Consider the following 27,947-nt stretch of genomic DNA (forward strand, 5'->3'; position numbering starts at 1 on the left):
ATTTTTAATCAGGTTGGTTCACTTCCAATGTTTATGAACTTGACCTTTGAACTTCTGCAACCTGTACTAAACATTCACCTAGTGTTTACTCTGCTAGGTACTATGGGAGATATATAAATGAAACTGGCCATTCTCCTTCTCTCTTTCTCATGTTTAGTGAACTTCTATTCATCCTCCAAGAACCCAGTTTGACATCTTCCAAGACAATGAACTGACATTTGACACCAAAATTTTACATATGATTCCACATATAATCTCCACAAATTGAGGTATCACTGAGACAATGCAGTATATGTTTTACATCTAAAATCCTTATTATTTGACATCTGATTTCTAGAAAGGATTCTCTTTCCTCTTCTAAACAAGATAAACAAAATACAAACATGACAAGATGAAGCAAAAATACAGAATCCTATATTGTCACCTCCTTTGAATTTTTTCATATTCTATAGGAGAAAAATCACAGAAATATCTTAAACAGATAAAATTAATGTATGACTAATGTAGCAGTGATTATAGAAAAATATAGGTCAGTATTGTGGATGAATAAATGTTGCTTTCTCCCACCTCAAAACTAGTGTTCTCTATCAGTGTGTGTACAATGGAAGAAAGGCATCATTTCCACAAAGACTTTTTTTAAATCCGGAGATGACACAGGGCCAGGTGATATTTCTTAAATACATTTAAAATGTTGCTTAAATAGAACAGTAACGAGTTGGATAATAATGTTAGTTTTATGAGCCAGAATAACTGGGATATTCCAAAATGACAGCAGTTGGCTGATGGACAATATTAAATTCTCTCAACAATGACTTTTCCCAACATTACTAAAATTTTTAAACATAAATCAAAGTTCTAAAACTTCTACAATGAGGACCCACTTACCCACCATCTAGATTTTACCATTAACATATTTCTATACTTGCCTTATCACATACTATTACCCATTTCTCAGTACACCTTTTTGAAGTTTTTCAAAGTAAACTGCAGTACACGTCTGTCTAAATACTTCAGCATGCGTATCATTAACTGCAGTTCTATATTTATGGTTTTCCCTTTTGAAATAAAATTTATACATGATAAAAAGCACAAATCGTAAACGTTCATGCACTGAGTTTTGACAAATGCAGACACCTGTGTAACACAAACCCCTACCAAATATAAAACATTATCCTCACTGCAGAAAGTTCCTTCATGTTCCTTCTGAGTTAATCCCTGCCCCAATCCCCACAAATTAGTTTTCAACATGAAGGCTTTGAAAAATTTGATGAAATTTTAATAAATTACTCTCCTCTTAATAATAATATACCTAAAATATTTACATCAAATACATGCTTGGAATTTACTAAATATGAGACTTGAGTTTTACTTTGTATTGTTGGTGGTGTACATCAAGAAAGAACAAGGTTAGCTTAGTGGTTAATATCATTTTGTTTGCAAGATTACCAAGTAAAATATGTTGTCCCTACCCTGCACCATGCCTATAAATCTTGTATGTAGAAACAAGTGACCCTGGGTCTTTGTGGAATAGATTGTTTGGGGAACCTCACATAGTTGCCTTCCCCATTGCTTGGGGGCCACAAAGGGGAAGTGAGGCTGTCACATCCTTTAGCCTATTCCTCCCTGGGGTGGCCTATCCTTGCCTCTGTCAGCATGTTTTTTGCCTTCTTCCATCAGTTTGGAAGGGAAGGACAGGACAACTCAAGAAGTGTCTTTCAGTTGGGTTAAATAAAGGGTTCTAGGAAAGGGAAGCGTTAATGTTGAGAAAGCTCTTCTAGCTGAAACGGAATGAGGGAAGGAGCCATGAGTGTGTGCTTTGGCATAGTTTTGGGCCAGAGAAACAAAGGGGAAGAGGGTGAAGTTGACAGCAAAGAAAAAGGAAAGGAAAGAAAAAGATGAACACTGAGAAAACATTTGGGAGAGATTTCCTAATTCTCTCTTTATAAAGTTATCTTCCAGCAGCTAATGTTCAGCCCAGAGGGCTGCTGACTACTAGGCTCTAACTCCTAAGACATCTCCCAGCGATCTCTGTGTTTGTCCCCTTCATGCAGGATAAACTCACCAAAGCCTGGGAACTCTGGCCCCTTTCTCAGGGGGATGGGGTGACCTGATGGTTCTAGCCACAGAACAGGACAGGATAACAAGGAGCTGAAACTGTCTGGCAGTGCTTGGCACTCTACTAATGGGATGGTTTATGTTTATGGTTGCCAAAAAATTTGCTTAGAATGAGCAAAAATATAGAATTTTGTTATACCCTCATTTTCTTTATCTTAGCTTTAAAACACATATATTAGTTCTAATGTACATTAACAGATTTCTTTTTTAAATTTTATTTATTTATTTTAAAATTTTATTTTTAAGTAATCTCTACACCCAAAGTGGGGCTCAAGCCTATAGCTCCAAGACCAAGAGTTGTATGTTCCACCAACTGAGGCAACCAGGCACCCCTACATAACAACCAATTCCTGAGCTTTGAATTGTTTGCCTTTGTAACTGTTCTATATAGACAATGTTACATATATAGACATGCATAGACAATATCAATGCCTGTATATATAATGCTATAATCATTCAAGAAACTTACTTTTAATTTATGAATTGCTTAGGTCCGTTAATGTGCCAATTCTTTTTTTTTTTTTAAGTAAGCTCTACACCCAAAGTGGGACTTGAACTCACAACCCTGAGATCAAGAGTCACATGTTCTACCAACTGAGCCAGCCAGGCACCCCAATGTGCCAATTCTAATATTTACTTTTCAAAAAGATGAGACAGACTCAGGAACAGAAATACTACTCAAAGTCATCAAACTCCCACGTTGGATGAATTCAGAAAGCTACTCTTTGGATTTTCATTATTTAGCCTCTGCCTCTTGAAAATACAATGTATCTGCCCCTGCCTTAGTCAAAGCTGTTGACAATGAACTTTTTCTTTCATTTACTATTTGCCAAAAGGTTCTGTGATAGGAAATGTTATGCAGATCTCAACTCAACTTCCCTCACCCTGTTCAACCAGTCCCCCACCACAAAAACACTCTGACTTTCCAGCAAGCCTCCTCCTGTCTCTTTTCCTGACTTATATTTCAGACTTCCCCGAAAAAGTAAATGGGAGGAATTCACAACTACCTACCACATCCAAGTCCAAAGCTCTAGATTAGAAAGCTCCTGGGCAATGCAGGGTTTATGAAAGCAACCAAGCCTTCCTGAAAGCAATACGATGAGCCCACTGTCTGGAATATATGAAGTACTTGATGAAAATATAAGGAATGAATGAATGAAGAATGAATGAATGAGGTCCAGTGGGCACTTAACAAAAGAAATAAAGACAATCCCTGCTCTCAAAGGGCCTATAGTCTGTTTGGAGAGAGAGAGAAAACACTAACTGAATGGCTGAAGAGTACTTAGAGAAATAACCTTTCAACACTCAAACTAATTTTGTACCAACTTGGCCCATTAAGACCAATGAGCAATACCACAGATGAAGTCAATCATGAAAGAATACCTAAAGGAAGGGGATTCTGAGAGGGGTTTGAGGGTAATGAATTATGGTAACTGTTGAGGGGGGCGGGGCAGGAAGAGGAAGCAATAATAAAATGTGTAAAGGCTTAGGAAGAGGGGATTTGTTTATTGGAGCAAAAATTTCATTAAGAAATAATAAAAGCGAGGTTGGTGAGATGAAGAATAAAAAGAAAAAGGGATATGTCTTGATGAATCTTTAATATAATGGCTCTGTAAGCTTGCAGGTTGGGAAAAAAATCCTATGAAGACATTGTTTAAAGAAAGATAAACTTGTTACTCTGTTGGTTATCATTAGGGAGGCAAGCCTAGGGATGGAAAACCAGCCTGAAGTCTTTGGGATAAAGTTAGCTCCAGGGGCGAGGTCCAGAGGAAGGAGATGGGAGATGGGAATGGAAAGGAGGATCCACTTCTACTAAGTGAATACTGACAGCACAGGCCAGGTCATATTTAAGCAAGACCTGAAAATTCCCTCTGACCTACAGTATCTATCACTTTAAAACTCCAAGCCTCCAGGTATAGATTTGTATAGAATGAACATAATGAGGGTATGCTTTCCTCTCTGCTTGCTAGACCTTTCTCATACCCATCAAGAAAAGAACTTGCTTACACTACAATTGTATCTGATCTTAGCCAATCTACTTTCATCTTCCGTAAGAAGTGAATGAGAGATTTTCTTCTGGAGTCAACCTATTCAAATTATTTTTTGATTCCTCTATGTTTCTTGATGAAGATTTTCAAAGGCCATTTTAATGAACTCTTGAATAATTACAGATTTTAAACATACTGAAACTTAATGACATAACCATTTAAGACTTTCTGAGTAGTTACTTTAACCAAACCAGTGTGATCAAGAATGCTTGAATTTATCTGAAGATTGATTTATCTCAACATTTCTGGGCCTTTGGTTACGAGTTTAGAAGAACGTTTGATTCTGGCAGTGTTACCTGGTGGTTTTGGGCCACCCAACTTGGATTTGAATCCTGGCTACACAACTTATTGGCCATGTAACCGTATTTACTTCTCTAAGCCTCAGTTTTTTTATTAGTAAAATGGGGACTGACAATACTTACCTCACAGAACAGTAGTTCTTAAAGTGTCGTCCTCAGATCAGCCTCATCATACCTACATCTAAGAACTTGTTAAAAATGCAAATTCTCAGGCCCCACGCCAAATTTATGGAATCAGAAACTGCAGACAGGGTCCCGCAATCCGTGCTTTAACCATCCACCAGCTGATTCTGATGCTAGTCACAATTTGAGAACCACTATTATAAGGTAGGCATTACATACTTATAGGGATTGTAATAAGTAAACAAGATAACACACCTAAAGTGTTTGGTGCAGGCTTGGCACAGATTAACTGCTCCATAATTGTCAGAGATAATTATGGAGGTGATAGTGGGCCACAAATGGGAACACTATTCTCAGAAAAGGGAAAACTCATCCAGGTACCTCACAGGTAACCGAGCAAATGTCTGTTTTCTAAAACTGCTCAAACATGAATCTGGCCATAATTCCCATATCAACCTGTATCTGTCAATGACTTAGCATAGATCCCCTGAACACAAGCTAATTTGAAGTCCCAGAAAACAAGATAAAAATAAATTAGTTACAATTACTTTTATTGTTGATTCCAGGTTACCACTCTTTCCCTGACGTCCTCTAACATCTATTGTCAATTTGGGATGCTTACTATGGTTACAACTTTGAAAAACCATGATTTACCTGTTTGCATTAATTTCCTTCCCTCCCTCCCCCTTTCCCCTTTTCTTTTTTCAAAAGATTTTATTTATTCATTTGAGAGAGAGAGTCAGACAGCAAAAGAACTCAAGCTAGGGGAGAGAGAGGGACAAGCAGAGTCTGTGCTGAGCACGGAGCCCAACATGGAGCTTGATTTCACGACCCTGAGATCATGACCTGAGCTGAAATCAAGAGTTAGATGCTTAACTGACTGAGCCACCCAGACGCCCCTCACTCCCCTTTTCAATAAAACTTTCATTGCTCCATTACATCATTCTTGCAGCCAGAGTGAGAAGCAACCCATTAAGCAAGCAGCCCAGAAATGAGATATTCTCTGATTTCTATATGAGGAATCAAGACAACAAAATATAGGGCACCTGGGTGGCTCAGTTGGTTAGGCAACTGCCTTCGGCTCAGGTCATGATCCTGGAGTCCTGGGATTGAGTCCCGCATCGGGCTCCCTGCTCAGCCGGGAGTCTGCTTCTCCCTCTGACCCTCCCCCCTCTCATGTGCTCTCTCTCTCTCTCTCTCTCATTCTCTCTCTCAAATAAATAAATAAATAAATAAAATCTCTAAAAAAAAAAAAAGACAACAAAATATAGACAGATTCCATGACTCTTCTGTCAACTTACTCAATAGTTTGGAGCTTCTACAATCTTCCAGTCCTGGTGCTACAATGAACAAAACAACCCCTCATGAGAGGGGCGGGGGAGACAGAGAGTAATCAAATAGTCATTTAACTAAGTTAAAATTACAATTGTGATAAATGCTATGAAAAAGAGGTATATAGTACTATGAGAACTTGTAAGAATGAGATTAGACCCAATTCTGGCGTTGGAGGAGGTTTTCCTGAGGAAGTGAGTTAGAGTTAAGATCTATGATAGGAAGAATTCTCAATATGGCCCCATGACCTTGGCTCCCTGGTGTTGTGCCTTTATAATCTCTTCCCCTTTAGTGTGAACAGGATGCAAGACTTGCTTCTAACCAATGTAATACGGCAAAAGTGATGGGAAGTCACTCTTGTGATTAGGTCGTAACATTTATTAGAGAGGTAACAGTGGAAATGAAGACAAACAGATGAACTTGAGAAAAATCCAGGAAGTAAAACTGATAGGACTTTGTGATGGTTTAGAGATAAGGATATGGAAGAGGGAAGTATCGAAGTTAACTCTTTGATTTCTGTCTTGGTCATTCTCTGGCATGGGGAACATTGAAAAATGGTCAGATCTGAGGGAGGGGTCAATGCTAGTGAGTTTTGTTTGGGCATGCTGAGTGCCAGGTACCTTTGACACATACAAGAGATGTAGTAGTTGTATGCAGCAGTCCAGGGCTGTGAGAAAAGCTCTGGGCAGAAGATGTGTATCTGAGGGTCTTGGTAGCAACTGAAGCGTTAGTGGATATGGACATTCTTGCCCAGGGAGAGATAAAGAGAAAAGAAAAGAGACCTCTACTCAAATCTTGTAAGACTCCTCCAATTAATGGCTGGCAGGGGAGGTAGAGGTCTGGTAATAAACCAAGAAGGAGCTGCCAGAGAAAAGGAGAAAATCAGCAGTGCAGTGACACTTGCTTGCATGTCTCTCAAGGTGTCTCTCTTAGGTGTGCAGGTGTCTTTGACACAAGGATTATTTCATTCTCCCTCCTAGATTAACCTGGAAGCACTTGTGGTCTTTGCCTTTCACATTTATTATAATTCACCAGTTCTAATAGTGTCCAGGGCACATAATAGGCACTGGCTACATATTTCTTGAATTGAATCATTTCCTTGTTGTTCAAGAAAGGGTGAAATGAATAGATGTAGAAGCCCAGTTCCTTTAAGCACATAAACAAATGAGCAGAGTACAGGATATTGTTTCATTGCATAGATGGTAAATATACAGCTACGTGACTAAAATGGTTCAAAAGCCATTTCAGTAGTTTCTGTTGCTGAAATATGTTTAATCAAATGTTTAATCTCTTAGAGATTCAGAGAACTGATAACAAAACAGGACTTTTTGGCTGTACGCTGCAATCAAAAGTTAATTATTGTTCACACTTTTGGTGTTCCTCAGGTTCTTCAAGAAGGCAAACTCCCAGTGGAAAAGGTGTTAGAGACTATTTGTTTACTTACTCAAAAAATGCATAAAGAACTTCTTACATTCATAATCAGTCCTTTACCAAAAACTGCCAACTAGTGTCCTGGATTTGGGGTCTTTTCTAGAGTGAGTTAAAACATGCTGATGCCTTATCAGGTGCCAACAGAATATGATATAACTCTAACCAACCAACTAAATCCAAACCTCTCAGAAAATGACGCTAAGTAATACACATTCCCAAATCAATCTGCCACCCTAGGCCCTTATGGTCATGGACCTCAAAGAATGTGCTTGGATTCATTTTCTTGGGCTACTAAAACAAATCACCACAAACTGCCTGTCTTAAAACAACAGAAATTTATTTACTCAATGATGCTGGAAACCAAAAGTTTGAAATCAAGATATAAGCAGGACGGAGCTTCCTCTGAAGGAACTAGGAGAGAATCCTTCCTTACCTCTTTCAATTTCTAGTGACCCTAGGCATTCCATGGCTTGTGCCAGCAAAACTCCAATCTCCATCTCTGTCTCATATGACATTCTCCTCTATGTTTCCATGTCCTCTCCTTTTCTTTCTTTTATAAGGACATTTATCATTGGATTTAGGGCCAAACTGGTAATCCAGAATGATCTCATTTTGAGATCCCGACCTTAATTACATCTGCAAAGACCTTTATTTCAAGTAAGGTCACATTCTGAGGTTCTGGGTGGCACAACCTTTGAGGGGTTTACCATTCAACTCACTACACCACTATAACTTCCTAAGAGCCAATTAAGTTAAGCAAGCTCAATTATTCCCATATTAAAAGAAAAAAAATAGACTTTCCAGAATGTATTTTTAAATTATCTAAAGTAATAGGGGGCTTGATTCTGAACTTTCTAAAAGGCCTGAAAAGATGATTTTCTGGATCTAGGTAAGAAGTCCCTTCTAGGAGAGCACTTGGTGCCTGTCAAAGTGTCTTCTGACAAAAGATATCTTCAGGAACTTGGAAGTCCACCATTAGCATCACCCCTTGAGGATCTTTTAGAAACAGAGGCAAGTTAACTAAGCAAAAGGATGTGCCTGGAAAAGATGATACATTTCTGGCTAAAGCTTTAGCAGAGATCAAATTTATTTGATTAACTTATCTCGCCAAATTACCTAAATTACTATCAAATAATAAACTACGTGTTTGGGAGAATCTAGTTCATGCTACCACTAATAAATTTTTTAAAGAGATATAAAATCTAGGGGCACCTGGGTGGCTTAGTCGGTTAAGCGTTTGCCTTTGGCTCAGGTCATGATCTCAGGGTCCTGGGATCGAGTCCCATGTCAGGCTCCCTGCTCAGCGGGGAGTCTGCTTCTCCCTCTCACTCTGCCCCTCCCCTCTGCTTGCACATTCTCTCTCCTACCCTCCCTCTCTCAAATAAATAAAATCTTAAGAAAAAAAGATACAAAATCTAGTCAAGACTAACTCAGTTTGCAAATCACTCATGCCTATGAGATCCACTCACTTCTTCCTAATCTGGGGTGTTGTATTCCCGGCAATTAGTTTTCACCAGAGAAAGAGCCTTATAATGGCCTGATAGGATGAGTCTGTGCCTGTGATCCCCAAAAAGTCAAATAATCTACCAGCCTGCCACTGAACCTGTACTAGAAGATACAGCTATCACCTGATCACCTGTGTAGATGATAGCATGATGATTCAGTACGCATTTTTCAAAATAACTTGTGAGGTCATAGCGGCAAAGGATTGGCTTGAACTTGCTCCTCAGTGACTCATAACCTTTACAGCAATATCATAGCCCAGTTGGAAGCAACAGAGTTCAGAGTCTACAAAACACACCTTCATGTCCCACTAATTGTGAAGAAGAGGTAAGAGCGTGTAGATCATTCCTGAAAACAACCAGTTATGAGAGTCAGTTGCAGCAGAGGAAAGGAGAAAGAATGAAACGTTCTCAAGCCATTAAGAAATGACACTGCTTGTAAACTAAATGTAATTAGGCATCCTGGCTCCTGTTGATTGCTCCTATCAGTAAACATTTGCACCGGGTAAAGAGGAATAAGTCACTGCTCTGAGTTATGGTACAGAAGATTAGATTACAGGAAAGCAGAATGTAGGACCTTAAACTTGGGCCATGAGGCATAATCTTTCTGACCCCTATCCAATGGGATTGGTCACTCTGGCCCCTAACTGGAAGGCTGAATACAATAATGGCTTCAGAGAGGCAAGAGCTCCATAAAAGAGTGACGTAAGTTGAACTCTGAAGGCATATTAACTGTGATCTGCTCAGTACCTGGTGAGAGGGCAAAGACAATTTTGCACTCCACCATTACCTTGAATTTCTGGAGGCTCCAGCTCTCATCATGTCACTCTTTGGTCTAGAAATACCAAGCTCTTCCATCTCACAAGTGAAGTCCAAAGATCTTTTCTCGATAACATCAATTGCTGTTACTGTTATTAATCTGCCAAATTCTAAAAGCACAAAGAAAAAAATATCACTTCCAAATCCCAGCATCCATGGAGAAAACCAGTGTTCCACATAACATTTTGTTATGTTTCTCTGGTACTGTTGAAATGCAGAAATGTATCCAATTTAGAACAACAAATAAATGGAATTTTTAGAGTCAGTTTTCACTTACTCCACAATATTTAATAAGCACTTACTGTAAGCTAAGCACCATGACAGACACTAGGAAGACAAAGATGAGTAAGACCATGTCATTTCCTTAATGTATTTCCCAGCTGAAAGAGAAAGACATATGGACAGAGGGTGGTAATTCAATCCTGTGTAGTCTCAAGAATCAGAGATGCTAAAACTCAATTCTTCAGAGTTCTTCTCTTGGGGCCTTTCTTCCTGGTAATATTATATAAGATCACACGGATATTCCTGAGCACAAAGACATTTCTCTCCATCTTTGTTCCTGTAGACCCCTAGTGTGAACAGTAAAATCATGGCAAGTGTCACCTTAGGTCTGAGCAAAAACTCTGACAGGCTATAGATGGCAAAGCCAGCCAGGGAAGGAAGGGAAGAGACTTTAATTCTAGGTGAAAGCAAACAGCCCCGGAGGTCCCTCCGTGTAAGAGAAAGCCATAATGAAGATGATGATAATCGTATTTTACATTTGCTGAGCATTTTATGTGCTCAGCACAGTGCTAAGCTTTATATACACAATCTCATTTAAGCCTCAGAATAAAGTTATGGGGTAGGTATTAGCATTCTTGTTTTATAGATAAAAAAATCATTAAGGCCAGAGAGGTTAAAAAATTTTCCTAAGATCATCCAGGTAAATGTGGCAAACTTTGCCTTGAACCCCAAATCAGTGCTCTTAATCTCAGAAAATCACAAATCAGAAGACAGGAGCTAGTCAAGAGAAGCAGCGGTGTGGAGAAGGAATTCTACAAATGGCTTCATATTCTGATTCTATACTTTCCTCTGTGAAGTCCCTTTATAATTTTTTTGCTAGTTAGTTTTTCCATTTCTTTGCAGGGAGCCATATCTTATTTATCACTGGGTCCTCAACATCTACAACTAGGTCTACTGGCCTGTAGCATGGGTTCTCCAAACCTGTGTTGAATGAATGACAGATTAATACAAGAATTCAGGCAGGACAAGACTACCTATTTCTATAGGGCTGCAGCGAGAGTTGGCAATGATGTGAGCGAAATGACTCAGCTGGTACCTGCACAGTGTAGACCCCATAAGTGTCAGCCTCATAATCCTACAATGAAAACAGTGTGCATGGGGGCTGCTTTTTCCCTTAGTCTGAAACCTCAGTAGAGGCCTCATCTTAAGACATATCTCAGGATGTAAAAGGCCACTGAAGGGAAATAAAAAGAGGGAGAACTAGACAGGAATGAACTCTGTTTGGGATCCCCACAAACTGTCGTACTGCAATGCATTTCCAAGAATATAAAGTCTCTTGCCTTGATGCCCATGCACAGCACCACTGGCTCCCTAAAGCATTTTCAGAGCTTACTGCAATGCCGGGCTCAGTGTTTGCATGCCTGTATTGTTCTCCTGAGGCACAGCAAAAGTCCTTTTTGATTCCTGCTTCATCCATAGGAAAAAAAAAATACATACTAGAGAAGTCCTGAGTGGAAACGGCATTGTCACCAAGCATAATAGAAACATTTTAAAGATAAATTTCTTCCGATTGCTATGGCCTTTTATCTGGCAACTCAGAGAAGGGTGTTAAAACTGATAAGCAGATTTTCTTTGCAGTACAGTAAAATATCGGGGACTGTGTAGGAAGAATGATCACGCTTATGTTGTCTAAAATAAGATCTGGCTTTTGTAAAGTGTGGTCTACTCAAGATATCACTGTTTATCTCCTACAAAGCCCATTTAGTTGTTTTCTCACCTTTTCTCAATAATCTCATAAAAAGCTCTCGTTTTTCATTCGAATGTGGCATGAAATCTGGCAGTAGCTCAATTGGCCTTTTTCTGGGATGATGAGCCCCTTCCAAATATCCAGTCATCAGCTGCTTCACCTTTAAAGTCAGAAGCTCTTTGATTAAAAAACAAAAACAAAAACACTTTGGTCAAATTCAAGTCCTCCTCTACTCGTTGGTTTCCAAACAAACTGTTGTAACTCACTTTCAGGGGATGTGGACTCTTCTTTACGACCAGAAGAGTTCGTTCTTTTTCTCTTTGCTCACCTCTCCCTGATCACAGAGAGGAAAAGAATGATTCTACTTTGCTCCTGGCTCAGGATGCACATCAGCCAAAGTCAGAAGGACAAATCCTCCTCCAGGGGGGCTGACGAAAGCCATCTTCTTGCGAAAATTCACTGGCTGCCTCTCACACGCCACTTCCCAGGACAAATTCCAGCTGGAGGAGTTCAGAGACAGTAAAAGGTTGTTACTCTTAAAGAACTAATATGATTTTTACGATAAGCCAAGGAGGGCTCTGTAATTCATAGAGTTTCTCTCTTTGCGTGGCTGCTAGAAAGCTCAGAGCTGGAAATTGTACTCTTTTTGGGTAGGATTTCTTGATATCAATTTTTCTTCAGCTATCACTTCATGTTTGTTTGCTGCCCTTTAGTTTCTATCAATGAGTCTTTGTTTTATTAGAATTCTTTTCTTGCATAACTTGCCTTAATCTCTTTTTGAGAAGTAAATGAACTATGAGTAAAAAAACATTTAAAGTGGCTATCATTATTCTGACCATGCTGTTCTTACCTGCGCAACAGGAAAATTAACCCAGGAAAAACAATATAAAATCATCTTCCCAGTGAGCGATTTCTAGCTGGAAACTGTTGGCCTAACCAAAACCAAAATGAAGAGAATAACTCACTCATTTATGTAGAAAAGTCCTCATCATTAATAAACATTTACTTATAGGTTCAAAGTAAACTCATAAAGCTGCCTCCTCTCCTTCCCTGCTGGCCATTTAAAAAAATAGCATAGAATAAAAAAGCAGCCCATTTTAGATAGGTCTACTGAGTCACAGAAGTCAAAATAATCAGATTAAGAAAATATCCTAGGTTCTAGAACTGGTGACAACTGGAGATGTTGTAGTCTAGGAAGTCTGCAGAGACAGAACTAGTTCAAAGTTGCAGACTGCAGCCTTTACAGGCCCACCACAACACAAATAATTTAAATTCAGCATTATGAAAAGTTAGGTCTCATTCCTCTTACCTCCAATTTCTCTGTGAAAATGACAATATTACAAACATTTTACTTTTTTTTTTTGAGAGGAGGTTATCAGTTCCTGTTTATAACTTAATAAAATAATCCTAATTAGATTTTTTTCTGCTTAGGGGAATGGAAGAAAAAATTGTCTTTGATAAATCAAAACCAGATAATGTGATTCATTAAAAACATCCACCAAAGTGATTAAGCACAGCACTTAGAAAAGTACAAAAATTGTGGGAAAAATTTAATCAGAAAAATCAAGGCTGAGGTCAGTGTATGGAAAATTTATTTACAACCCAACCACTATATCTGCAATCAAGAGGTAATGTCAATATAAATGCCATTTAAAAGAAAGACATATACAATATGTTCATCTCCTCGGGGATGGCAAGAATTGTGTCGGAAGTAAACCGAGGCAGTTGTGAAGGCAGGAAATGAGTAGAACATGTAGCTGTACTCCTAAACGCCTGTTATCTGACCCACAAAACCGTCATGCCCTTTAAGAGTCCCTCTCCAGACATTAGAATGGACACTGCTGAAATCATGGTGCTTGATTTTGTCAAAAGGAATCGATATACCCCAGAAACATGTTAAGAGGCGTGAATCATGTATGTTCCTGACATGAAGGTGGATTTAAGACAGTGGCAGCCACTAACCCAAGAGCATTCTCCCTTTATTTGTGCCTATATATTTGAAAAAAAAAAAGGGGGTGTGGATGGGGGGAAACATCCCCAAGTTTACTTTTTTAAAACTAAATAATGTTGCCTTGTGGCACTCATATTGTATCTATTACACATTTCACTTCAAAACCTCATCTCCCCTAAACCCTCTTCAATGCGCTTGAAGTAGCACAGCCAAAGGAAAGGAATTTTCTATTTAACTAGAGCACTGACATTCTGTTACACAATTCGATCTTGTCTATTTACCTGCTCTCAAAAACACAAGACACTAAACACAAAATGCTGAATGCGTGGAGTCTGCAGTGCCATAGGTGTCTGAATGCATCTGCAGCTTCCCTCTCACTCATCAGGGTAATTGTTGCCATGTTATTCCATTTTTTGATTAGTCTAGTCCCTCAAGCTCAATGCTTTCTTCTGGCCCAACGTTCTTCTGCTGGTTGTCATGGTGATTGAATTGTTAGAGAGGAGAAAGGCTCTGTTGTCTGTCATTGTTCTGTTGTGGTTTAGGTAACGCAGGAGGCAACACAAGTGAAGTGGATGGACCTTTTTTGCTCTGCATCATTTCATAGTATTGAAAAATCTCACATAAAAAAGGAGCAAATAGGCCCAACCAAAGAAATAACCAAGCTCTTTCTAAAGGAAAGTGCACATTATTATAAAGAGGCAAATGGCACTAATGATGAACTGAGTAATCTATGAAAAATGCTGCTGAATGTTACATTTATTACTAGAACAATTGCTGCAACTTAAACATCACATACAATACCTACCATTTTTGCAATTTAGAGTAAATATAGTTTTTAAATATACAATTGTAGCATCAACTCTGATTCTCAAGGCTCTCCTACTTTAACCTTATGTTCTGTTTAACCCAAAGATAGCAAGTTGGAAGTTAGAACTGAAGCAGAATTAAGAGTTGGGCAAATTTTTTTTTGGTGGTAAGATAGCATTATGGTCAATTTCTACTTTGAGAGCGTGGCAGTGATTTTTTAAAGATTAGAGCTGACTACAAAGGAGAACTTTTTATTCAAAAGGTAACAAATGTTTTTGAAGCCAATCAAAATAAATATAATCATTCCTCAATTTAATTTTCAATTTTCCAGATTTTTTAACCAGAAAATGGAGAGACATATCATAGGTATATGATAAATGAAGGGATATTACATACACAGGGACCAAATTAGTAATAGTTCCTATGAAAAACTGCTCTTAATCTTCTTTCATCATTGCACTGGTAGACGTATACCTGATTAATCAGCAATTACTTTCATTAGTACTGGTATAATTTTTGTCACTACAAACTTTTTCATTTGTTTGTTTACTTGATTTTGGAATGATTTAATTTTTATTTAACTGTTTCATTTAATTATTTTAATAATACAAATTTTTAAGTAGGTAACATTTAGTAAAATATGATTTAAAAAATTTAAAAAGATGAAATGGTTTACTCTAACAAGTTTCCCTCCCACCCCCTGAAATTTATCTATCTAGTTCTCTCTTAATCCTCCACATACAACCATTGTTGTTAGATTCTTTTGCAATCTTCCAGAATTCCTTATGCAAATATTAGAAAATACTACTAGAGATTCTTATTCTATCTCTTCCATAGTCACCACTATGCTATTCAGTGGTGGTATGCTATTCAGTGCTCTATACTTTTCACTTAACAGTATATTAGGTGGTCTTTCCATATCAGAACATAGAAATCTTCCCCCTTCTCCATTTTCTTCTTTTTTACAACAGCATAGTATTCCACTGTATAGCTGTACTATAATTTATTTAAGCAACCTCTATTAATGGACACTTAGGTTGTTCTCAATATTTTGCTTTTTAAAATAACAAATAATCTTATAATTTGTTATTTTTTATGTGCACAAATATAGGTAAAAGATAGAATCCCAGAAGTGACATTTCTAGATTAAAGAACATATTTACATTTGTAAATGTAATGAAAATTGTCAAAAGGCCCTCTGTAATAGTTCCAATCTACATTCCCTCAATAGTGTACAAAAGTACCTGTTTCCGCATACCTTGCCAACAAAGGATAATATCAAACTTTTGAAATTCTGCCAATCCCATAGGTAAAAAATAGTACCATTTTATAGTTTTAATTTAAATTTCTGTTATGAGTGAGGTCAAGTATCTTTTCATATATTTTAGAGCCTGTTGTGTTTCTTTTCCTGTTAATCCTCTCTTTAGATACTTTGCCCATATTTCTTTTAGGGTGCTGTTATTTTTCTTATTTATTTCTAGGAGCTCTTCATGTTTTTAGAAATGTGTCCTCTGTTGTGTTATAAGCTGGCAAATATTTTCCCCAACTTATCATTTCTCTTTTAACTTTGCATAGGAAGGTTTTTTCCATCGAGAAATTCTCATGTTTATGTTGTCATACAAACCTTTTGTGGTCCTGTCTTTTTTCTCCATCCCCACTCCAAGGCTATGAAAAAACCCTCCCATGCATTTCTGTAGTACTTGTATGGTTTCTTTTTTCAACTTTTTCCTTTTTAAAATATTTAATATTAATATTTAAACTTTATCCTTGTGGAAGGTATAAGATATAGGTCCAACTTCAGATTTTTCCAGATGGCTATCCAGTTATCCTATCTCCAGTTCTGGAATAATCCATCTTTTCTCCCCACTGACGTGATATACTCCCTTTACCAGATGCTAAAGTCTATGTTTTTGGTCTATTTCTGGACTTCCTATTCAGTTACCTTGACCTGTGTGTCTGTCATACATTGAGTACCAGTCCATCTAACATAACAAATACAAACACAATCAAGAGTATACTACAACGGGGCGCCTGGGTGGCTCAGTTGTTAAGCGTCTGCCTTCTGCTCAGGTCATGATCCCAGGGTCCTGGGATCGAGCCCCGCGTCGGGCTCCCTACTCAGCAGGAAGCCTGCTTCTTCCTCTCCCACTCCCCCTGCTTGTGTTCCCTCTCTCGCTGTCTCTATGTCAAATAAATAAATAAAATCTTAAAAAAAAAGAGTATACTATGAGAACTGTACTTACTCTTAAACGCTCTTAATGATATTTGGATTTTCACACTACAAGTATTTTGCTGTATTTAGCCACTGCTCACTCCAACTCATCATCCAAACATATACCCCTTCCTTAACTGCCCCAGGAAATATATCCATTATTACGTTGAAGCAGACGCTGATTGTCACTCAAGTTCTGGGAAAATACAGCTGAGACATCACCAATTTTTCAATTAAAACTACAAATTGAAGAGTATGTATGGCAGAGAGCTGTTTTCTCTTTCTGAATATGCCTTTAAGGGTACAGAGTGTGGGGTGTTCGTACATCTCAGCGTGCTTTCACTCAGCATCTCATAGTGGTTTACAGCCACAGAAATCTGTGAAACACGCTGCTCTCCCTTTCTGAGGGTACTCCACGATGACTTTAAAGCCTAGCCATTAAAGGCATTTGAAAGGGCACTTACTATTTAGTACCCTGTAAACATATATTTTGATTTTCTTTCATACTGTTTAATGGCATAATATTCGGCAAGGATCTGTGGAAACCAGCTAGCAATCACAACAGACACACTCCAAGGAGGAGTACCAGCACTTCCTAGATTGTGTTTCTCTCCGTTCCCACAGCAAAAGGGCTGCAGCCGATTTCATCACTGTGCCAAATATTCATAAGCTTGTTGTCTGTTATTGGTTTAATGTAGTACATTCACACAGATTGAAGTTGATTTTCAGTAAAGGTCTATAAATAACACTCTTTGACTGTGATCTTGAGGCTTTTGAGATCAGTTTTCCAGCTTCCACCCCTCCTTCTTACCAAGCATTTCAATACTGGGGAGACGATTAATGTCCTCGCAACAAAAGATAACTTTTGGAGCAGAACCTACCCAATAATCAGAAGTGGCAAGTAAAAGAGGGAAGGTGGTGACCTCTCTCAGTGACCCGAACAAGAAGAAACTGGAGGAGCCTTTCCTTTTGCTTAGAAAGTGCCCAAACCACTCACTGCAGGAAGCATTGGCTACCAATCGCTTCTCAGACACCCATTACAAAAGGTGAGCAAATCTGAAAGCTCTCCCCCTCCCTCCCCAATTAGTTCAGATTGCAGTCGACTTTCAAAGATAGCCATTGCAGGGGTGTTTTTCTGGTGATGATGCTTTGAAAATAATTTTCTTTCTGAAGGGCCTTCTTTCTATTCTCTCCCCAGGGCAACTTCTGAAAATTTGTTAGAACGCACTCAAACCTCTCAGGCTATCTACGAGCCCTCTAGGTGGGTGGAGCAAATGGTCGCCTTACAAAGAAATACGCCCAGGACAGCTGCACGGTTCTGATCATTTGGGGATCTCTCTCACACAGACGCCCCCTGCAGCCCCCAATGCAGCGTGAGGAATTTTTTTAAAGTACACAGTGAGATTAGTTAGGTGGACACCAAGTTGTTTGTTTGCGTGTCTAAGCACAAAGTAGTTTGGCTGAACTGCTCTTCCAAATCGACAGGACAGATTTCTCACCGCACCAGTATCTACATACAGCAATGGAAGAAAGCAAGCTAGAGCACTTGTATCTTCCGGGCACACTGACGCTAGAAACTGACAAGAGAGGGAATTGGTGGGAAAGACAGTCCCAAGGGTTTAGGGGAACCTGAATAACCATGGGTTATTCAGAACTGTTGGGATATACTGGCATTAGTCCTAGCACCCAAGCCAGGATAAGACTCATTACATCAACAGAAACCTCCCCACATGGTGAAAGAAATCACGCACACTTCACAGTTTGGGGTAAGTACTTGCCTCATTTCAAGCACTATAACTTTCCACTGATGTCTTTTCTGGGGACCCTTACTTTAAAATGCTCTTTAAATTAGGTATAGAGAAGAAAGCAAAAGCTACAGTACACTTCAGTGTGGTATAATTTCTGGGAGTGAAAAAAAAATAGCTGTTTCTATTCTTTCTTTTCTGCCTCAACACCAACTGTCATGCCGAGAATTACACGAGGGCTAGGATTTAATGGCCATGCCAGGAATTGGAAGCAGCACCTGTGGACCAGAATTTAAATCCCATGGACGATTTTTCTTGATGCTTTTATAGAGCATGAATGAGGATGTAATTTAAAAATAAGCCCTGCATCCTATTTAAAAAGATAAGAAGGAGCTGGATGTGTGTAAATGTTTGGATTAAATATGACCAAAGACTGTACCGTATTTAAATGGCTTGGCACTTTAAACATGATGGAATCAGGCTTCATAATGGTGCAAGCATCTACCTAATGGAACTAAATTTGCAATATAGGTGCATAGTGGAAAAGAAGGACAGACAAGTGGCACTGAGAATCTAAGTGAGACAGCATCAAAGAATGAAACATATTGAGTTTAATGATTGACCTTATCGGAGGCTTTCTGCTCTGACAATGAAGATGTGAATTATCCTATTATTCTAAACAGATGGATCATCTTATTAATGCACCCTAGCCTTTCACATTTTTATTTAACTTGAAATTAAATTGAACAATCAGTAACATCCCTTCAAGGAAACAGAAACTGATTCTAGAAATATTTTCTGTAGAGCTATAATATATTTTTTTCTTTCCAGAGACACATTTTCAGCTCTGCCACACTATAATGCTTTGGCTTTCATTTGGATATAGCTGAGGTGTCTTGGAAGTTTCTCTGTAAATTCCTTCAAATCCAGAGGAGCTGAAAGAGATTCTAGGAGCCTGTGCTTTTCTTAATGACTCCACATGGAACAGCATCTTTGGAATTCTGATTTTGACATTGTCAGCCACTTGATAGCCCCTGCTACAAGGAGCAGCACGTGAGCCATAATCAAATGTTTTCTGAATTCATCCTCAGTTCAACTCTCCCCTTAAACCGAAATTAGGCAGTAAAGTAGTATTTGTTTAGAAACACTTACTAGGTACCTGTTTAATACTATAAATGCTATCCTGGCAAAACCTTCACACACAAAAGAAGTATTTTACTGGAAGATCAATATCTGCAACTACTGAAAGGAAAGGAGCTATTTCAAACTCACCGACAAAGCCTTCTGTCTTAGCCCCCATTCCACTCTCTCTTTTTTTTTTTTCCCCCTTTTTGGTTTTGTTTCCTTTCAGCATATTTTAGGAACTAATCAGCTTTATAAAAGGTACCACTGTTAATCTACTGTTTGTCTTGGTCTTCATTGCAGCTCCTTAAAAGATAGAGTGCAAACAAAGCAAGAATTAAGGTCATTCCATTTAAATCCTTCAGAGAGGAAGACAAGGGCTAAGTTATTGCTGAGGACTACAGAGAGGAGGGCTGGAGGAATCCAGGATAAAACAAAACAAAACAAAACAAAACCCTCATTGTTTATTATTTGCCAGCCTCAGAGCAGCCCCCATTCCCATATTTGTGAAGGGATTACCCTCCTACCTTCAGAGATTAATGGGAAACCCAGACAAGTTCCTAGCCCATAGTCCACCCTGCTCCAAAGCTCATTCTCCAGGAAGGTGGACCTTGGAGTGCACTCACTGGGGAGACCCAGAGGAGGACATGGCTCACACCCTGCACACAGCCTGATGTGATTCTTCCTCTGGCTGCTAGAGGAACACAAGCAAACGTAACTGTCAAGGGGATTCCATGCTTGCACAGAGGCAAAAACCACATCTTAGCAGGTGGTAGCTATATATGTGAAAATCTTAGCATGTATCAGACTTAAAAAGGGGAGGGGAGCAAAAGTAAAAATAAAAATAATAATCCACGTGAAAGCATCGCAGTGGCATGTAATACGGGGCCTGTTTCTTCTACAATCCTGATTGCAACCCTACTACCAATATTTTATTTGAGACAAAGTCAGTTTAAGTGTACTTGAATTTCTTTTTTTTTTTTTAAGATTTTATTTATTTATTTGAGAGTGAGCAAGAGAGAGAGAGCACAAGCAGGGGCGGGGGGTGGAGAGGCAGAGGGAGAAGCCAACTCCCCACGGAGCAGGGAGCCTGATGTGCGGGCTCAACCCCAGGACCCCGGGATCACGACCAGAGCCGAAAGGCAGAAACTTAACCGACTGAGCCACCCAGGTGCCCCTTGACTTTACTTGTTGCTGCTATAGTTATTCATTAAATATCACTAAAATATATTAGTCTTAATTTTTTTTTTAATGTGGCAATGGGTTGATCTGTTTAAGTGAACGATTCACTGTAAAGTTTTGCCTTTAAAGAATTAAGGTCAGGAGGCAGAAAGCACGGTCTGTAACCAAGAGAGACGCAGATTCTTAATTCCCAGTATTTAGTAAGGTTTGACACATAGTAAATGCACAATAAGAATTTGTAACATGAAGAAAACCTGGGGTATTTTTGACTGCTGTAATAATAATAGCAATAATATTAATAATAATTGTTAATGTTTACTGAATATTTACAATGTAAATATGTGCTAAGCACTTCACTTATTTACCTTACTTAATCCTAACACCAACATCATGTGGTTATTATCCCCATTTTAGAGATGAGAAAAACCAAAGCTCAATGAAGTTAAGTCACTTGCCCAAGGACACATTAAGTAATCAGTAACAAGGCCAGCCTACAGGGCCAAACTGTTTTACTCAAAACCCTCTGTTCTTAATGCTATCCTGCTGCTCCTTCAAAGCAGCATTTCTTAGCTTGAGTTTAGAAAATACTCTGTGACTGTTGCTGCTGATTCAGTGACATTCTACAGATGAACAAATTACCCTCAAAGAGAATAAGGGTTCCATCTTTAACCAAGATATGAGACAAGAAGAGACTTCCTTCATAGTAACTTAAAGTTTTGTCCTCATCTCCCTGAAGAATTTAACTATTCACAAAATACAGTGATAATTTTGGTGCTGCTTTGTCGAGAGTCATATGAACAAATTTCCTGAAAGGGGTAATGCTCCTTAATAGATATTTTACCTCCACCAGTATTACATACGCACACGCACACACACACAGAGTGTGTCAAGTTTTCCCCAGACAGAATATCTATTTGCAAAACCCTTGGCATATGGTGGGTCTGCCTGGCTTTCTACAGTGTTTGATTATGACTGGCCTAGCTAATTCATTTCATTGTACGTTCGCCCCTCTTTGGAAACTGAACAGGATTAAATTGCATTTTTGAAGCTTTAGCAAATCACCGTGTGATTTAAATTAGAATAAAGACAAACACTGAGATAATTTTTTCTTGAGAAAACTGTGATGGCATTTCTGGCCCAGCAGGAATGTTTGTCCAGAGACTCTTACAGTCTCTCTTGGTCATTGGGATGCCATGTTCTAAGTATATTAACCATTCAGTAATAAATGTAGAATCCATAACCAAAGACTAAGCAGAATGAAAAGCCATACATGAAATTGATGTTTCCTCTTGAAGAATCCTAAAACCCCATCTTTAATAACAGTCCAATTTATTCTCCCTCCAAACTTTATTAGCTTACAGACTAGGCCAAAGAGGACTGAGTTATATCCATGTATTTAATAACTTCTCTACTGAGGAAAGTGCTAAAAACATGGTATTCTAAGTCACTGATAATAAAGTAATAGGGCCTGGAGCTAAAAGCTAAGGGACACCTCTGTTGTTTTTAAGTATATTTTACTGAGCTGTTCAATAATTAATTTCTAGCATGATTATTTACTCAGTCTCATCTGCACCATAGGTTGTAACACTACTGGCCCTTCCAAATAAAATGAGTCGATAAAATAAACAGCAGGAATTAAGAAGGTGTTCTCCTTTGTAGAATCTCTAGTAGTTCTATAACAGAAAAGCTTTAAATTACAGGGGCCATTTAACTTACCTAATTTCAGGACATGGTGTTTTGCTTAGAACCTCTGGATGCTTGTTTCAATGGTGGGCTCTGATGTCTCATCCTCAACAGCTTGGTGCTCATATTATTAAAATGCTACAAAAATTGTGCATGAAACAAGCATGTTTTATCCCTTTTCATTTTCAAATATAAGTCTACAGATTCTGCCATGAGTTTATGGTGATGGTGACTTGGTCCTATATTCCATAGGCAGCATGGAAGTGGTCTTCATTTTGCAGTGAAATTTATCAGGCTAGTCATTAGATGAGCTTCCAGGGTTTTCCTGCTGGACAGGCAGTCACCCCTAAAGGTGAGCTGAATATAAAATAAAATATGTTGCTATGGTAATGTAAAAGCTTCCTTTAATGGACATTTCATCTTAAAGAAAACAAAGACGATTCTTCTACCCTCATTCCCCATCCAAAATAGAGGAAAATAATAAAAAATACAGTAAACTGAACTTCTGCTTATAATTCCTAGGCATCAGTGTTATCTAAACATCACATTTAGGAAATTTTGTATTGTCCGAAAATGACTAATTTAAAAGAAAATTTGTTTTTTAAAGAAATTGTCCCCAAGGTGAGACAAGCACACAGAGTGCAAACACACACCAATTTGGGGGGAAAACACTTTGAGAGATACTGAATTAGTACTTCAGGATATCAACATTCCTTTCTTCAAAATAAGGCCTACAAATGAATTACTATGTATCAAAGTCACATGCTTTTTACTATTGAAAGATTTCCAGAGGACAGAATGGTTATTTGACAATGAATCAACCCATGGCTATATTTTGTTTGCTTTATGAAGGACAACCAATCGGCCACATGTAAATAGTTTTGTAAGTATCCCCCTAGGGAATTGTGGATCAAGATGGCAGACCAAACACATGCACGTACTCCTAGCCACACCCCCTGAAAACACAGATATTTTAACAGAATAGATTCATGGGTATACAAAGAAATAAAGGAAATTTTCATCTGCAGACAAAAAATTCTAAAGAACCTAGAAGACAGAAAAGAAAGGGGTATGGTACTGACTGAAAATAAAACCAGAGAGAAAGAAACACAGTCAAAACCAGGCACAGGAGGGCGCCTGGGTGGCTCAGTTGGTTAAGCGACTGCCTTCGGCTCAGGTCATGATCCTGGAGTCCCGGGATCGAGTCCCACATCGGGCTCCCTGCTCAGCAGGGGGTCTGCTTCTCCCTCTGCCCTCTTCCCTCTCGTGCTTTCTGTCTCTCAGTCTCTCTCTCTCAAATAAATAAATAAATAAATAATCTTTAAAAAAAAAAAAAAAAAAAACCAGGCACAGGAGAGAAGTACAGATTCAGAGAAGTCTTACGCTTAAGAGTAGGCCCTAGAAGAGTCTTGAAGGTTCACTAAAGAACTGCTGTTGGAACAACAAAGGCTAGTAGGTATTCCCTTTCCCCTTGCTTATACAGCGCTGCTGGCAGGAACTGCTTTTAACCCCTGGCTACACCCTCAGAACATCTCTCTCAAGAAATATCTTGCCTACGGGCTCCCCATGTGGGTGCAAGGCCCTGAAACAGGAGGACAGTAGAGTGTAACTCCTAACTAGAACAGACAGGGAAAGAGGTGCGCTAAGGAAGCACCTCCGCCCAGGAAGAACATGCGCTACCTGCCTCTGCCTCAGAATTAAGCCCTCCTTATTCTGGCAGTGGGGAAGCACTGAAGGGACTACTTAGTCTATAACCTGCGGCTCCGAGCCCAGGCACCACAAAAGAAGCCTGCCAGTCTCAGTCAACCCTCTCTGTCAGGGGATAGGCTTATTTATAGGACAAACCAATAAATACCACTTCAGAGGAGAGGTGTATTGGCTGCCTACATTAATGAGCCTAGTCTTTCATCATCAATTATGTTAAATGAACAAGTGAAGTTTACGAGATATTGAAGGAAAACTAACAGCATTTTAACAACAGGAATAATGATGAAAAGCTTCCTAGAGGATTAAAGATAATTAAAGGAATAAAAGAAAACTGAAAAAATAAATTCTAGTTTCTTCAAAAAGACCTAAGAGGCTATTGCATCCATTAGACAAAAATAGAACACTATCTAGTGCAATAAGACCAAATAAGAAAACTATTAAGAGAGAGAGAAAAAGAAATGAGGTGCATCTACCTGAAAGGAAGAGACAGGCTGTTATTATTTGTAGACATACAATCTTCTACCTAGATGATACAAGGGAGTCAACTGAAACATTACTAAAATTAGTAAGTGTTTAGCAAGCCAGCTGATATAAGATCAATAAACACAAATCAATAGCTTTACTACAAGCCAAGTGGAGAGACACTGTGGCGTGGCTAACCGAACTTTCATTCATCTCCTCCTTTCCCCTTTCTGCCTCCCTTGGCACTTGAAGGTGGTGATGTGACACAGTTCTGGCTAGTGAGGAGCGGGCCAACTCTCCTGAGGAAATTTTTGCATTCCTGATACAGGAATCACACCTTTCCCATCTCCTTCTCCTTCTTGTACAAATGCTGACATGGGGCTAGATCTGCACTGAGCATCTTTTGAAGATAAGGCCACAAGAGATAGAAGAGACACATACCCTGCTTAACGGAGCTGCTAAACCAACACTGGCAGCTGCTTACCTGTGGACTTTTTGTTATGTGAGTAAAATAAGCTCCTGTTTCTTTAAGCCACATTTGAGTTTTCTATTCTTTGTGGCCAAACACACTCCTAAATATACGTATGTAATAACCAATGCAATGGAAAAAGTATTTCATGCACAAAGGAAGTAAAAACTGTAACATTAGAAATAAATACAACAAGAAATAAGCAAGACCCAGAAGAAGAAAATGACAATTAAAAAAGGCTACAAGGGCGCCTGGGTGGCTCAGTCGTTAAGCGTCTGCCTTCGGCTCAGGTCATGATCCCAGAGTCCTGGGATTGAATCCCACATCGGGCTCCCTGCTCTGCGGGAAGCCTGCTTCTCCCTCTCCCACCCCCCCCTGCTTACATTCCCTCTCTCACTGTGTCTCTCTCTGTCAAATAAATAAAATCTTAAAAAAAAAAAAAAAGGCTACAAGAAAATGGATGGACCAGTTTCTGATTGGGAAGACTTCTATGATAAAGATTTTAATTTAAAACCTAATGTAAGGGGCGCCTGGGTGGCTCAGTCGTTAAGCATCTGCCTTCAGCTCAGGTCATGATCCCAGGGTCCTGGGATCGAGCCCCGCATCGGGCTCCCTGCTCTGCGGGAAGCCTGCTTCTCCCTCTCCCACTCCCCCTGCTTGTGTTCCCTCTCTCGCTGTGTCTCTCTCTGTCACATGAATAAATAAAATCTTTAAAAAAATTAAAAAATTTTAAAAAATTTAAAAAATTAAAAAAAACCTAATGTAATATTAATAAAAATTCTAATAGGATCTTTAATGGAACATGACCAGCTGATACTAAAATTCATTTGAAAAGGAAAATGAGCAAATATAAACCTACAAAAGTTTTGGAAAAAAAGGAAAAATGAAGACAATTTATTCTATCAGCTATCAAACATATTGTGAAATTCCATTATTTAAAACAGTGTAATCTTAGTGCAGAAATATGAAAATATACTAATGGAACAAACAGAAAATCTAAAACAGACTCTTGAATATGTGGAATTTTGTACATATAATAATGGTGGCATTTCAAATCATCAGGAAAGAATGGATATTTAATATGGTGTTGGAAAAGTAAAGTATCCATTTTATAAGAATAAAGTTTGTTCACTATGTAACACACATAAATTCTAGATATAATGAAGACCCATATATAATAAAATTTAAAGCACTGGAATAAGATAAATGAGAATTTTAAAAAATTTTATAAAGATTGACATATATGATTGACATAAAGGCACCATAAACAAAATTAAAACACAAACCACAGCTTGAAAGAAATGCTTTCAAATGTTTTCAACATGTACAAGCAGAAAAAATATCAATATCAGTAATTATAAAGAGTTCTTACACATCAACAAAATGACAAACTCAACAGGAAAATGGACAAAGATTTTAAACAAACAAGGGTGAATACAGGGAGTTAAAAAATACAAAAAGATTTAATTTCATTAATAACAGAAAATTGCAAATTAATAGCAAAAGTTGGAAAGAGTGTTAATATACAGTTGTCAGGGGCACCTGGGTGGCTCAGTCAGTTAAGCAGCTGCCTTCAGCTTAGGTCATGATCCCAGGGTCCTGGGATCCAGCATGGCATCAGGCTCCCTGCTCAGCAGGGAATCTACTTCTCCCTCTGCCCCTGCTCTCTCTCTCTCTCATGTGCACACTCTCTCTCTAATAAATAAAATCTTTAAAAAAATATACAGTTGTCAATGGATAGAAAATTGTATACTCTCATACACAATTGTAGAAGTGAATTGTGTAGTCCTAGAAAGTAGGACTACAACAAGCAGCTTTTATATTTAAGGTATAAAAATAGAACAGCCAATTCTGATTCTAGGATTTTGACATACTACATGCAAGATTATATCTTTATCAAAATTCCTTTGCATATAAATCTTGAAATATAACCATTTTGGGGGAAGGCAATCAGATATTTCTACCCATGTTGAAAATGCACAAGCATTTTGGCCCAGTGATACCATGAATTCTCTTTTAGCTCTATCACTCATCTTACTATCACAGTCAATGTTCCTGGAGGAATATTCTGTAGTCACTTTGAACAGTATAGCTTATTACCTTTGCCCACCCCCAGTTCCACTGGAACTCTTCTGGTGGGAATCATAAATAGATACCTGTCATACACAATGACATCTTTTAAGTGCTTGTTCTATTTGTCCTTGAAATATTTGATGCTGTGGACCATTCTTTCCTTGATATTATTTCTTCCTTTGGCTTCTAATCCTCTTCATTCTTGTTTTTTCCTTTTAACTCTCAATCTCTTTTGCTCACTCCTCTATCTTTGATCCTTCAAAGTTAGTGCTCCCCAAGAATCGTTGCCTGGCCTTCTCTTTCTTACTCTACCTCAAGGCTTGGTTGAGCTCAACCTATGGGTTTAATTTCTATTTACAGGCTTGAGATTCTAAAATAACCACATCTTCAGTCCAAACCCCCTACTGAACTCTAGATCCTTATTTATACCTCCCTTCTAACATCTCCACCAGGCTCTTCCACAGGTATTCCACCAATCTCAATAAGATGTTTCTCTTCATATATTCTTTGTTTTGGCTGAAGCTCTACTGTCCACCCAGTTACAGTAGCTAGAATCCTGGGATCATCTAAGACACTCTGCCATCCCTCACTCTCATATTCAATCTGTCAAACAAGTCTTATAGCATCTTAGTTATACCTCTCATATCCACCTGTTTCTCTCTATCCTCATTGCTACTATGTTTGTTTATTCCCTCATCATCTATTCAAGTTCTTAACCTGGAATGCATGGGCTCACATGAATCCATGGATGGACTTCAAGAGATCCATGAGCTACTTAGTATTATATGTAAGTATTATATGTAAGCCACCTAAGTATTATATATAAGTCTGTATATGCATATGTAATTCTAAAAAGGGATCTGAGGCCCCCAAAAGGTTCGTTTAATCATTGTTAT

At 38.5% G+C, this 27,947-nt stretch overlaps 1 pseudogene; it reads right to left on the reverse strand.

The window, feature by feature from the left end:
• Positions 1 to 940: 940 nt before the first annotated feature.
• Positions 941 to 27,947, reverse strand: part of LOC110590537 — an 82,581-nt pseudogene continuing 55,574 nt past the window's right edge.

The sequence above is a fragment of the Neomonachus schauinslandi genome, chromosome 9, assembly GCF_002201575.2.
Source record: "Neomonachus schauinslandi chromosome 9, ASM220157v2, whole genome shotgun sequence".
In the NCBI taxonomy this organism is placed as follows: Eukaryota; Metazoa; Chordata; class Mammalia; order Carnivora; family Phocidae; genus Neomonachus; species Neomonachus schauinslandi.